Source organism: Dipteris shenzhenensis, unplaced genomic scaffold (genome assembly GCF_047967505.1).
Source record: "Dipteris shenzhenensis isolate YYH24624 ecotype China unplaced genomic scaffold, Dip_SZ_1.0 scaf0380, whole genome shotgun sequence".
NCBI classification, from domain to species: Eukaryota; Viridiplantae; Streptophyta; class Polypodiopsida; order Gleicheniales; family Dipteridaceae; genus Dipteris; species Dipteris shenzhenensis.
In genome coordinates, this window is record NW_028239686.1 from 12,027 (window position 1) to 25,000 (window position 12,974).

Consider the following 12,974-nt stretch of genomic DNA (forward strand, 5'->3'; position numbering starts at 1 on the left):
TTGAAATCCCTGAAGAGGACTATAAATCCTTGGATAAGACGGGGGACTTGAAATCCCTGAAGAGGACTGGAAATCCTTGAATAAGACAGGACTTCAAATCCTTATAGATGGAGAGAGACGAAGAAACAGGATCGGTAGAGGAGGAGAAAGGGTTTGCTCTTGACGAGGAGCTGGGATGGAATCGATACAGAACAAATTTATGGATCCTTTTTTCTTCCCGGGGACTGGAAATCCTTCAACAGGAGGACTGAAAATCCTTGGAGAGAACTATAAATCCTTCAGCAGGGGGACTAGAAGTCCCTCCAGGGGACTGGAAATCCTTTTCGATATAGAGAGACGAAGAAATAAGATTGGGAAAAATAAGTAAAGGGTTGCTTTTGATGAGGGACTAGGATCGAATTGATAGAAACATATTCCGGACCCCATCCATAGAGAAAGATGGGGTGGTGGGAAGTAAAAAGGTAAGGAATAAGGAGTAGAGCCTCGATGGTGAAATGGTAGACACGCCAGATTCAAAATTTGGTGCTGAAGAGCGTGGAGGTCCGAATCCTCCTCGGGGCAGAAGGTCTCGTACCCTTATTCAGATCGAACCCTTATCTACTAAAAGCTTTATCAAAGGTTTATCAAAGATTTATTCTCTCTACCACTAGAGATTCACATTCAATTGATTTGCTTATCTCCCAAATGAGTACCTCCTCGGGGTAGGAGGTCTCGTACCCTTATTCAGATCGAACCCTTATCTATTCAAAGGTTTATCAAAGATTTATCCTCTCTACCACTAGAGATTCACATTCAATTGATTTGCTTATCTCCCAAATGAGTACCTCCTCGGGGTAGGAGGTCTCGTACACTTATTCAGATCGAACCCTTATCTACTAAAAGCTTTATCAAAGATTTATCCTCTCTACCACTAAAGATTCACATTCAATTGATTTGCTTATCTCCCAAATGAGCACTCGAAATACTTCCTCGGGGCAGAAGGTCTCGTACCCTTATTCAGATCGAACCCTTATATACTAAAAGATTTATCAAAGATTTATTCTCTCTACCACTAAAGATTCACATTCAATTGATTTGCTTATCTCCCAAATGAGCACTCGAAATACCTCCTCGATTCGAGAGACAAGTGGTCTCTCCGGTGCCTCCCAAACTCCCAATAGGAAGAAAAATCCTCGGAGGATTCTGGTCTTTCCAGTGCCCAACCCTCAAACATGGGGATGCAAATCCTCCGATTGTTGATTATTGAGACCAGAATTCTCCGCCGTCCGGGGATTTGGATATGAAGTATTAGGTATCGAATAGGAAACACCTTCTGCTTCTTTCTCAAGTGAGGCTGGGACTCAGAATCCCGAGATTCGAGGAGATCCAAGTAGGTCTTTCAACGGGACTAGAAATCCTTATCAGGGGACTTCAAATCCTTGAAGAAGACAGGACTGGAAATCCTTGAAGAAGACGGGGGACTTGAAATCCTTCGAGGGGACTAAAAATCCTAGTACCTGAGGTGGGACTGAAAGTCGTAGTAGCCAATTAGAGTGTGATGAAACTGCGTCACGAGACCCCAGTATCTGGACTAGGACCAGAAATCCTAGTAGTTAGTCGGGGCATTAGTTAGGATGTCACCAAGAATCCCTATTAGTGAATTTGAATGAACTAAAATTTTGGGATTCGGTTAGATGGTCCATCCCCTAAGGACCCGGGGTCCTTAGAGCCCTTCCAATGGAAACAATGGAAAGGACTTGAAATCCTGATTATCTAGTTGGATACGGGAAAATCCAAACTTTAGAATGAATTTTTGGAATGTAAAGATGAATGAGGGGAATGCCCCTCCTTCCTCCCCATATTACCGTTGATCACCGAGAAATTGAATCTCCGGAGAATCTCAAACAGAATGGATCGACATCTTCATCAAGGATTTGTTCCGATAAGGATGTTGGAAAACTACTACGTCCTCTACGAACTACTTCCTACATTTTCCATATAAGAGATTCCTACTCCTTCTTGATTTCGAATGTTGCTTCCATCTCCCGAATAGGAAGACTCCGAAGGTGATCTATAACTTAGTAATTATCCGGAATTCTATAAGCAGAAGTTATTGCATCAGTAAGGGGAAAAGATGTATCTTCCTTTCACCAATTCGAATCCTGAATAGCCCTATATATTGCTAGGGATCCAGACTGAGTCAAGAATATCCGAGATTTTATGATGCGATATCGAATTCCCATTCAATAATTGTCTTGTTATTCGATCCGGTGACGTCCCACTAAATCGAAATAGATTGAATAGGTAGTGGTAACTTTCAAACAACATGTTATGAATGAGAAAATCTTTGGATGAGTGACGATTCCGTCTCATCCATCTATCTCTATGAACCATAAGCCTGAAACGAAGGAATCGCTCTTGCAAATCTTCCATTGGAATGCTTTGATACGAGTGAATAGGAACAAATATCTGCGGGTATTGCAAATATATATGCATGAATTAGGTTTCTTTGACGTATTCAAAGTGTCGTTCTTCACCCGAAGGGAAATTCTTCCACCGCTTGGTAGATAATTCAGTTATCGATTTCCGGTCATATCCACGAAGAAGAAAGAAATTTCTAATCTTTTCATTTGAGAAATGTTTCTCGCGCTCCCTCCTCGTACCGTAAGTAACATAAAGCCTCCGTACCAGTTCTTGTTTCGCTAATAAACTATGACGTGAAGAGGGAATGTTATGATCCGGCTGAGATAGAAGCATGGGATCCCAGGTGAAGCGCCCCCCCAGGAATAGAATTGGTTCATCGGATCGATTACATTGCGTTTCGTATTGATTAGATGAGTTGGGGATTCCTAATTCAAGAAATTGCTCGCGTAATGATAGATTATCCAATTAATTTTCTAATCTTTTAATGTCTCTTTGTCTCGATTTACCCGAGGCTCTCTTGTAACTGAAAAGATATCCTTTTCTCTTATGCGATTTCTTTCCACTAGACTTAATCTTATTCAATTCGAAATCCCGTTGGGGGATTTGATCCTGATTCCGATGAAAAAAGATCGAATTATACAAATTATTCGATTCGGATAATACTCTTATCGATTCATAACTGCCACTTCGCATGAAACCAAAACGCCAAAATTTGGGGGACCAAGTAATCCCACGCGACACTTCCTTCGGAATCGAGTCTACTTCACTCGACTGTTCCATTTCAGAATCAGTTGGAATCTTAGACACCCCCTTCTTTGTAGATTTATAAGAACGACTCGCAGAGATTATATCTGGAGAATACCTGGGTTCGATGGAAGAAGGAAGAGGAGGACTATTAGCGAATTGACTTCTACTTCTACAGATTTCTGAACATAAGAAATCCCTCAAAAGGTTTTCCGAGATACCACAGGCTAAGTTAGAATCATTCTCTACAACTTTATCAATAACAACGAGATTCTCTTCCTCTCTCATATCCATTCCGAACCAAGGATCACGAGCTGCTAATCCGGCCAATAGCCCTAAGATATGCGGAAGTATAGCGAATTCCTTAATTGTTGACTCGGTTATTAAAGGTTCCAAATACCAGTTATACAAGTGGTAAAACCTCTTCTTCAGTGTATTACTACCAATAAATGAGGGATCTGCAGGGGAAGTATCTATCAAACCATTTTTCAGAATAGCTTTTCCTATATTGTAAGGAAGTATTTCATATCCAGAACCGAATCGGATTCCGTTACCTATATACGTAACAATTGAATTTTGTCTACGTAAAGCTAATTTAATTGCACTATCGGATACAATCTTTCTTCTTCTAGAAGTAGTGATTAATAATGCTTCATTAGCAGGAGAAAATAGATCTCGTTTGCTATAACCCGTAGTTCCAGACCCAGTACCTTCGAGAAAAGAGGGATCAGCTTCTATTTCAAAGCCTTTGACACGCGAGAGAATTGACAATTCTTTTTGACGCTGACGCCTGTTAGACCCTCGGAGATTTATCAATTAGTTCGACCAATTCGGAGCTATTGAAGCTGGATCTACCTTTGCAGGTACATGAGTCGAAGCAATAACGAGATTCTTGCGAATGCAAGGATTCCTGCGCCCATTACCGATACTCCTCAATATTAGGCAGAGTAAGAATCTGGGATCGGCTTCTAATCTGTGATACAGGCGATTAACATTCAACTCATGAATGTCTTGAATCCATATCGTACAGGGAGACATCTCTTTTGCTATTGCAAAAATAAGATTCAATCGGTTTACGCTCTGTTTCGAAATGAAAGTCCCACGTACATTATTGAAATATGATCTGTTGTATAACAACTTCCTCAATGGCAGTCTCACCGACGGAAAGTAGGAATTGGATGCTATATCCCTAACTACATAAGATCGTCCAGTTTCTATGGGTCCTACTAGTGGAACTCCTTCAGATGGTAATAATCCTGATGAAAGCAAAATAGGTACGTCACGACATGGAATATTCGGAATGCCTTTTCGTCTCATTGTCGCTGAAAGGAGAATATTTCTTTCAAGGGCAAGAAGAGCCCACTTCTCCGCAGGATCCAACTCACAGATCTCGTAATTTGATAGATCATTTTGACGAATCCGAAGTAGGTATGACAAAAGATTAGATCCTTCTTCTGGGGTGGGTTCGTGATTAATCCCACCGCTCAATGAATCGTAATTGGAATTTAATTTCGATTCATACTTGGAAATAGTTTTATTTGTCACTAGATATTGAGTCAGTAATTGTTTATTAATCTTAAGGGTGTCGGAGCTTTTCCTACGAAGTATCCACGAATCTAGTTCATTTTTCACAAGGTAATAGAAGATTATATTATTTGTATAATTCAGGAATCTCTTCAGGGAATGTATCAGTAGATCTTTCGTTTACATTTACCTTGTCGAGGGAGAATACATTACCTTTTCCAGATAAAACCCACGCATTGGGTCTATTAAATATCCGGTGATATTGAAACGTTTCCACAAGTGAGGGGAATTGGAACCCGAAACAGCAGATAAATAATGCTTGAGAAATGCAAGAACAAATAATATCAGAGAAAACGAGGTAGGATGGGGCATACTTATTCGAAAATCTAAAGACTGACCATCTCGAATGCGACACCTGCGTTTAGTTAGTAATTTCTTCGAAAATAGAGAGATCTATTTTAGATAATACGTTACTGATGGAATCGTTTCTGAATCTTGATCTTAGGCTTAACGATAAACAAGCTCTAGCATTACCTATATCCTCAGCAACTCTTTCCGTAATTCCGGGGAAAGTGTAATTCAAGTCATCACTTACTTTGAGTACTATTTCTGGATATATCTCTCTAATCAGATCATAAAAGTATCTCCACCAGTTAGGGGTGAAAAACCGAGGTATATATTCTCCGAATGGGCTCCATTTCTCGCAGATATTGTCTCTCCAAAAGATCCAAGAGATCTTATATTTGTTTAAATCCTTTGATAACTCATCGAAATTAATGAGATGAGATGGAAGAATAGGTTCTTTTTAGACACGTGTATCTGCAAGCCTCGTATTTTCGTACAGAACCTTCTCTCCAGTTAATCCTGTTGGAGATCTTGATGCTACACTGCTGCATAATGAGAATTTCTTTGACCAATAAAGCGTCTCAGATTCTTCTGATTCCCAAAAATAACCAATGTGTGAATCATTTTGATAGAATTGATTCCCAATAGAATCATTCCTCGAGTTTGATCTCTTCTCAATGGATCCCTCCGAATCGACTTGATCCACTCCCGAATTTTTGAGACGGGGTCGAGATCGCCAATCAGCCGATAGCTTTAGAGTTTATCAATGTTCTTTCCAAGTAATTTCCATCGCTACCACATGAAGATAGAGACGAAATCTCCCGTTTCGCGAGGAGATAAGTTCAACCCCGTCAGTAGTCCTCTTAGATCCGAAATAGAGTCAAGAAATCTATCTGAATGAGTTAGTGGTGGTATCGCAGATTCATCCAGATCAGATGGAGTCGATTCGGTTGTTGCGAGTATATGATCAATAGTTTCCCTTTCCGTTCGTTGCGAGGAATTGGGTAACAACGAATCAGACCACTTGGGATTGAATAGATGAAGTGATATTTTTTGTATCTAAGGATCCTATTTCAAGAGATGGGATGACTTCATCACCGGAGCCCGTATACGAATTCTCTAAGATGTCAGAGTAACTACTGCTGTATCCTCCAACCAACGAATCCCTTCTTCTGATTATTGAGATAAAATCCCTTCCGGCACAGTTCAATACGGGTAAATGCGAGTAATCTATAAAGTTTGGTGTATCTACTTCATCGGAAATGGATCCCGAAATACTCCCAATATTCCTATTCGAACCTTTCCCATAATTCAAATTATCCAGAAACAGATCCCAACCTGCCTTCCCGTAGCGGAATAAGCACCATTCGGGAGTTTTGTTCCAATACATTCGATACAGGATGATTCAACAAGAAATGGATTAACTGCGGGTTTTAGGAAGATTGAGGAGCCTACCGATTCTTCATCCATTAACAATCCGGACTCGATGAAGAAACTATCTTTTCTACCGAAGATTCTCTTGAGAAAGGATATCTTCTCATCGAGGTTGAGTGAACTCAGAAGGAAATCAAGCAGTGGATAATCTATATTGTTCAATTTATAGACAAGATAATCATCCCATCTGTCGAAGCTTCTTCACTAATATACTTGGGAATAATGATTCGGTAAATAGATGATATATTGGTAAATTCCTTGGGATACTTGTTGTTCCTCCCAGCCGTACTACGAATAGTGATACCAATATTATTTAGTGCTAATATCGACAGATCATAGATTGATCTACCTAAGTCGGATCTTATTTCTGCGAATACTCTCTTGGAAGGGGAAAAAGACAAGTCTCTGATTGTATCAAGCCACCCTGTGCACATTTGACCGAACATCTGGATATTCATCAATTGGGGAAATAATACATTCATGCAACAAACGCTCTATGTTACCCCTCCATTCCAATAATCTCTATTCAATTGCAATTCTTGTTACACCAGTAGATCCCTCGCCCCCCTCCCGGCTACCCAATTGATAGTTGATTCTGGATAGATATTCACTAGCTAATGTACAGAAATAGTCACGCGAAAAGAGCGTGTATACTGAGTAGAGAGATATTAACCTATTTCGTTCATATACCCTAACTAGAGAGTATGTTGAAGATATGTTACCTCCCTCTCCCGATTCATCTGAAAAAGTAGGATTTTCACTTCCATCAGTTCTTTCTACAGGTACATCGAAAAGGATCTCTAAACGGTTTGAAATAATCTTATCAAGATCGAAGTATGCGCCATTTTGCATCTCTGATTCCTCGTCAAGTATTCCACCAAATGATAGATCTCCTCTCGATAGAAAGGCTTTCCTAGGTTCCTCGCTACTACTACCAATTCTTACCTTACTGGAAATCAAATTCGATTTTTTAACTCTTAAAAGAAATCCAGTCAGTCGGTTTCTTGATTCATTTATTAGTTGTGAATAGGCGTGTAGAATAGAAAATTCCCCCTCATTTCCGTGGGAATCTAACCCCAATAATTGGAAGAACCACTTACGATTCTAGGAAGAATCAATACATTTATTGGAATCATTTTCTGCTATTCCCGCTACAGAAGGGGAGAAAGGATCTCCCAACAATAAAGGAGAGTCGAGTGTAAAATGCCGACAATCTCTCTCTACTTTCCATAAATGAGATATTCTTCCGATACCGAAAGACACGGAATTCTTATATCATTCTTCTGCCAAATATGTCTTAATAGGAGTTCCATCGGCGGTGGGACCCATACCTAGTTCATGTATAGATGATTCTGTTGAAAAGCCGTGACTCACCGCCTCTGGAGAATCATCAGTGGATATTGCTCTTTCCTCCGGAGAGTAACTGCCTACAAAGCCATTTCCAGATCTTTTCATTGAATCATATTCTGGATTTCTCTCCTCACTTCAACTAGATAAACAAGTATCTTCGATAGGTATCTCCTTCCCAACCTTCTGATTTCTGGAATCAGACTCATCCCTTGAGTTGCTATGAAAAGCCTCCAATTCTCTAGATGTCTCTATTTGTGAGGAGACATACTTCGAGAAACCACAGGAAATTTCTAGTAATATACTTGGTACCTCAGTGAGTAATTGATTATCCGATAGATAATCAAGTTCGATAAATCTCTTTTCTAAGAGAGATCTCGTTAGATTCAATTCGCGCTCATCCTTATTCCATGGAGAAGGACTTTGGTGACAGGAATGCCACATATAAAAATCGGCGTAATCCCGGAATAGTGTCCAACTCCCCTCGTCAATGGAATTTAACCAATCTCTTATATCGCTATAGGATAGGGATACACCATCACGAGATGACATTGTATTCTTATGGGGTGGAAATAGAGACAAATTGGAGAGACCCTTCCGCTCGGAATAGAACGGTGATTCATCTCCCTGCCGATCTACTGAATCCCTGGATTCGAGTAACATTTTGTCCCAAAAGTCCGATATTACGGGAATGAAGGAATCGCTTCTTAATGTTGCTGTTTGTAGCCAATTAACCCTTTGCTTGTCATGGATTTTCCGGAGAAGTAACGAATCAGAATCATTTTAGTAACAGTCATCCTTACGAAGTATCACATTTATATAGAATTCAAAAAACTCATTTGAATCTTCTAGATTCTTATCCCCCAGTGATTTTTCAATCCTCTCAGTCACATCTCTGGATATATTCTTGATGGGGAGTGGATCCCTCATCAGCCGGACCCTCCATCCATCTGAAACCGAAGGATCCATCGCACTATATATGGGAACTTGCGGTTCTTCCCTCGTCGAAGTTGTGGAAATATTTCCGTTTGAATCCGAATAGTAAGAATTACGTGTCTTTCCCTTTCTATCCTTTTCAGCAGGTGAGCATCTTATTGATAGAGAAAGAGGATAGAAGGATTCAACAGAATTTGTTGCTGGTTTTTTTACTACTCCACCAGTTCTATTAATTAGTTTCGCTAGATCTATAGAACCTCCTTCGATCAAATTTCTCTCACCTGAACGATGCATAGGAATTGGTATTGTTAGTAACATCAGGATTCCCGGAGTCACGCTATTACCCCGCTTCATTGAATCGCGCAGATTCCGTAAAAAGATTGAACTCAGAATTCATAAGTCAAATAATTTGATGGAGGGTTCATAACTGGAGAATAGACCAATTAGAAATTCCCCTAGATCTTGATTTTTCAATGATTCAAATGAGTAGTGGAATCCATCGGTTTCTGCTAACTTCGGAACTTCAGAGAATAAATCTGGACTTCTTACTTTTTCTTCTCCCACTTCTCTTACCTCATGATCTCTCTTCACTTTATCTATATGTGGTAGATACTACCCACCTCTCACATTCCATTATATAGATAATATCGAAAGATTCAAGGCCCAATGGAGTGAGTACTTTCGATGTGGTGATTTGTGGGTGTATTCGTACCTACCTGAAGCTGTCTCGGGAATCTCGAATTGTTGAAGAAACCTATCTATGTCTTATCTATCTCCTCATCAACTTATTTTATTCCGAGTGATAAAGACGAGTTCTCCAACCTGATGGGCGAACGACGGGGATTGAACCCGCGCGTGATGGATCCACAATCCATTGCCTTGATCCACTTGGCTACGTCCGCCCCCTACTTTCCCTATTCAGCTTTCTTAACTGGGAGAGAACAAGATCTACTAGGGTCATTCATTCGATGCGCGTACGTATTATTCGTCTATATATTAATACAAGAAAAAATATGTTAGGTGAAAAATGTATTCTCAATCTATTCCAGTGGGTACGGGACTACAAGCGTTCCGCTAATCAGAATGAGAATATCTTTGATTCCCATTCTCTGTAATCCTAGAAGGGTGTTTCAAAGATTCCCCAGAATCCAAGATTGGAAACTGATAATTGTAAGATTATGGCGAGATATTACTATTATTTCTATTCATTCCATCGGACGAATCTCCATTAAATACCAAACCTTATGCGAGGTTTGGTATTTAGTGATGCTGCACGACCAGACAGGTATTATCCGTTTACAGAAGGAGCTTCAACAGAAGCTAAGTCTAGAGGGAAATTATGAGCGTTACGTTCATGCATAACTTCCATACCTAGGTTAGCACGGTTGATGATATCAGCCCAGGTGTTAATAACACGACCTTGGCTATCAACCACTGGATTGGTTGAAGTTAAAACCATTCAAGTTGAATGCCATGGTGCTGATACCCAAGGCAGTAAACCAGATGCCTACTACGGGCCAAGCGGCTAAGAAGAAGTGCAGAGAGCGAGAATTGTTAAAGCTGGCATATTGGAAGATCAAACGGCCAAAATAACCGTGAGCAGCTACGATGTTGTAGGTCTCTTCCTCTTGACCGAACTTGTAACCTGCATTAGCAGACTCATTCTCAGTAGTTTCTCTGATCAAACTAGAAGTTACCAAAGAACCATGCATAGCACTGAATAGAGAGCCGCCGAATACGCCAGCTACACCCAACATGTGGAAGGGATGCATAAGGATGTTGTGCTCAGCCTGGAAAACGATCATGAAGTTGAAAGTACCAGAAATTCCTAGGGGCATACCGTCAGAGAAACTTCCTTGACCGATTGGGTAGATCAGGAACACAGCGGTAGCAGCTGCAACGGGAGCTGAGTACGCAACAGCAATCCAAGGACGCATGCCTAAACGGAAACTAAGTTCCCACTCACGACCCATGTAGCAAGCTACACCAAGTAGGAAGTGAAGAACGATCAGTTCGTAAGGACCACCATTGTATAGCCATTCATCAACGGAAGCTGCTTCCCAGATTGGGTAGAAGTGTAAACCGATAGCTGCAGAAGTAGGAATGATAGCACCGGAGATAATGTTGTTTCCGTATAGCAAAGAACCGGAGACAGGCTCACGAATACCATCGATATCTACAGGGGGAGCTGCGATGAAAGCAATGATGAATACAGAGGTTGCGGTTAATAAGGTGGGAATCATTAAGACACCGAACCATCCGATGTAAAGACGGTTTTCAGTGCTGGTGATCCAGTCGCAGAAGCGACCCCATAGGCTTGCGCTTTCGCGTCTTTCTAAAGTTGCGGTCGTGGTAATTTTTGGTTTTCGAAACGATTGGTGATTACCCAAGCTGATGAGCCTGTTGATCCATAGTATATCACAGAATCCCACCTGTGTCAACTAATCTAATATTGATTGAATATCCGAAGAAACGGGAAGACTTCCCTTTGTTTTCGCACGATACTTCTTCAAACCTTGACTCTCTTTTCAGACGCATTTCCCTTTTATTATCATAAACCACGGGAAAGTCAACGTTAGTTCGGCTCCTCGAGTACATCATGGGAGATGCCAGCTTTGCCTTAGATGTACTACGACTCAATCATCGATTCGAGGTGAGGGACATACAGGATAAATATCTGCTGGCGTTGCCTGACATCCCCCCCCCCCCCCGAGGTGAGTAGTCCGCCCCAGGCGGAGATAGTTGAGAATGGTGGGAGTCGCGGGGATGCGGGCAGTGCCAATCATGTCGATCATGTCGATTGTGTCGATTGTGTCGATCATTCTAGTCATGTCGATCATGTCGATCATGTTGATTGCGTCGATTGCGTCGATCACTTTGGTCATGTCGATCATGTTGATCATGTCGATGATGTTATGGACTTTACGATTCGACACTAGTCTTTCTCTTTTTCATGAGGTACTATACCAGTGACAAAATTTCCCCTATGACTTGGATATTCTTTCTCCCATTATTTAATTTCTGCTTATCCATATGCTTCTGGCGTATCTTGATTCCTAATACCCTGCGCTCCGGAGTAGAAGGTTTCAATCCACCAATAAGAGGTTGTGGATTGAAACGAACCCGGAACTAACGGAAATGGGCAAAAGCCTTATTAGCTTCTGCCACCTTGTGAGTCTCCTCCTTCTTCCGTACAGCACTACCAGAATTTCTGGCAGCATCCATTAATTCATCACTTGATCTTAAAGCCATACTTCGACCTGAACGTTTTCGACACGCGATCAATAACCATCGGATAGCCAAAGCTCTTCCTTCTGCAGGTACTACTTCAACGGGGACTCGATAAGTCGATCCACCTACACGTTTGGATTCTGTTACTATATCGGGAGTTACCCTACGTATTGCTTGTCGCGGGACAGACAGTGGATTCTTATTCGTCTTTTCCTTAATCCGCTTCATAGCCTGATAGAGAATCTGATAAGCCAATGATTTCTTGCCATCTTTAAGAATACGATCAACCAACATGTTTACTAATCGATTACGATAAATCGGATCCGATTCTATATTTTTCTTTTTGTTCGCTACATTGCTCCGGTGTAACATGAGTTTACAGATATGTCGGATTCCGATTCTATCTCGACTGTATCTTAGAATCTTATTTGGGCTTTTTCACTCCATATTGTAGGGTGGATCCGCCGGTTAGTCGAGGATCTCCCCCCAAACTGCACGTGCGACTTTCATCGAATGCAGCTTTCCATATGATTGAATAGAAAGTCTTGAAGTAAGTTCGGGTTACTTCAATGAATCATATTTACTCATTAGGCATTGAGTATCCGTTTCCTCTTCATCATCCCACGAATAGGAGAAGGGAAATCCCGTATTTCATTTATCTCACCAAGAATGTCCGTGGGTTTATTGATCCAATTACCAAATGTTCACAAAACCTCCACTGAATCTCCATAATCGTAGTCCGAACTCGTTCTGAGAGAGAGAAGACATTCGAAGATTTTCCAAATAAATGGGAGTCCGGGTAAGACTCAACTTACTGGAATGCAATACCCTGGACACCGAGTTGTTTCACACGAATAAGATAATAATCAATCTCCGTAATAGCAGGCTTCGGTCCCCTGGCAACATTCCCACTATCGGGTCGGCTATGCATTTGACATATCAGAACAACCGATACGGAATCATTGCGATGATACAAGTTACGACAATGTTCTGCAACGCACTGGAACGCC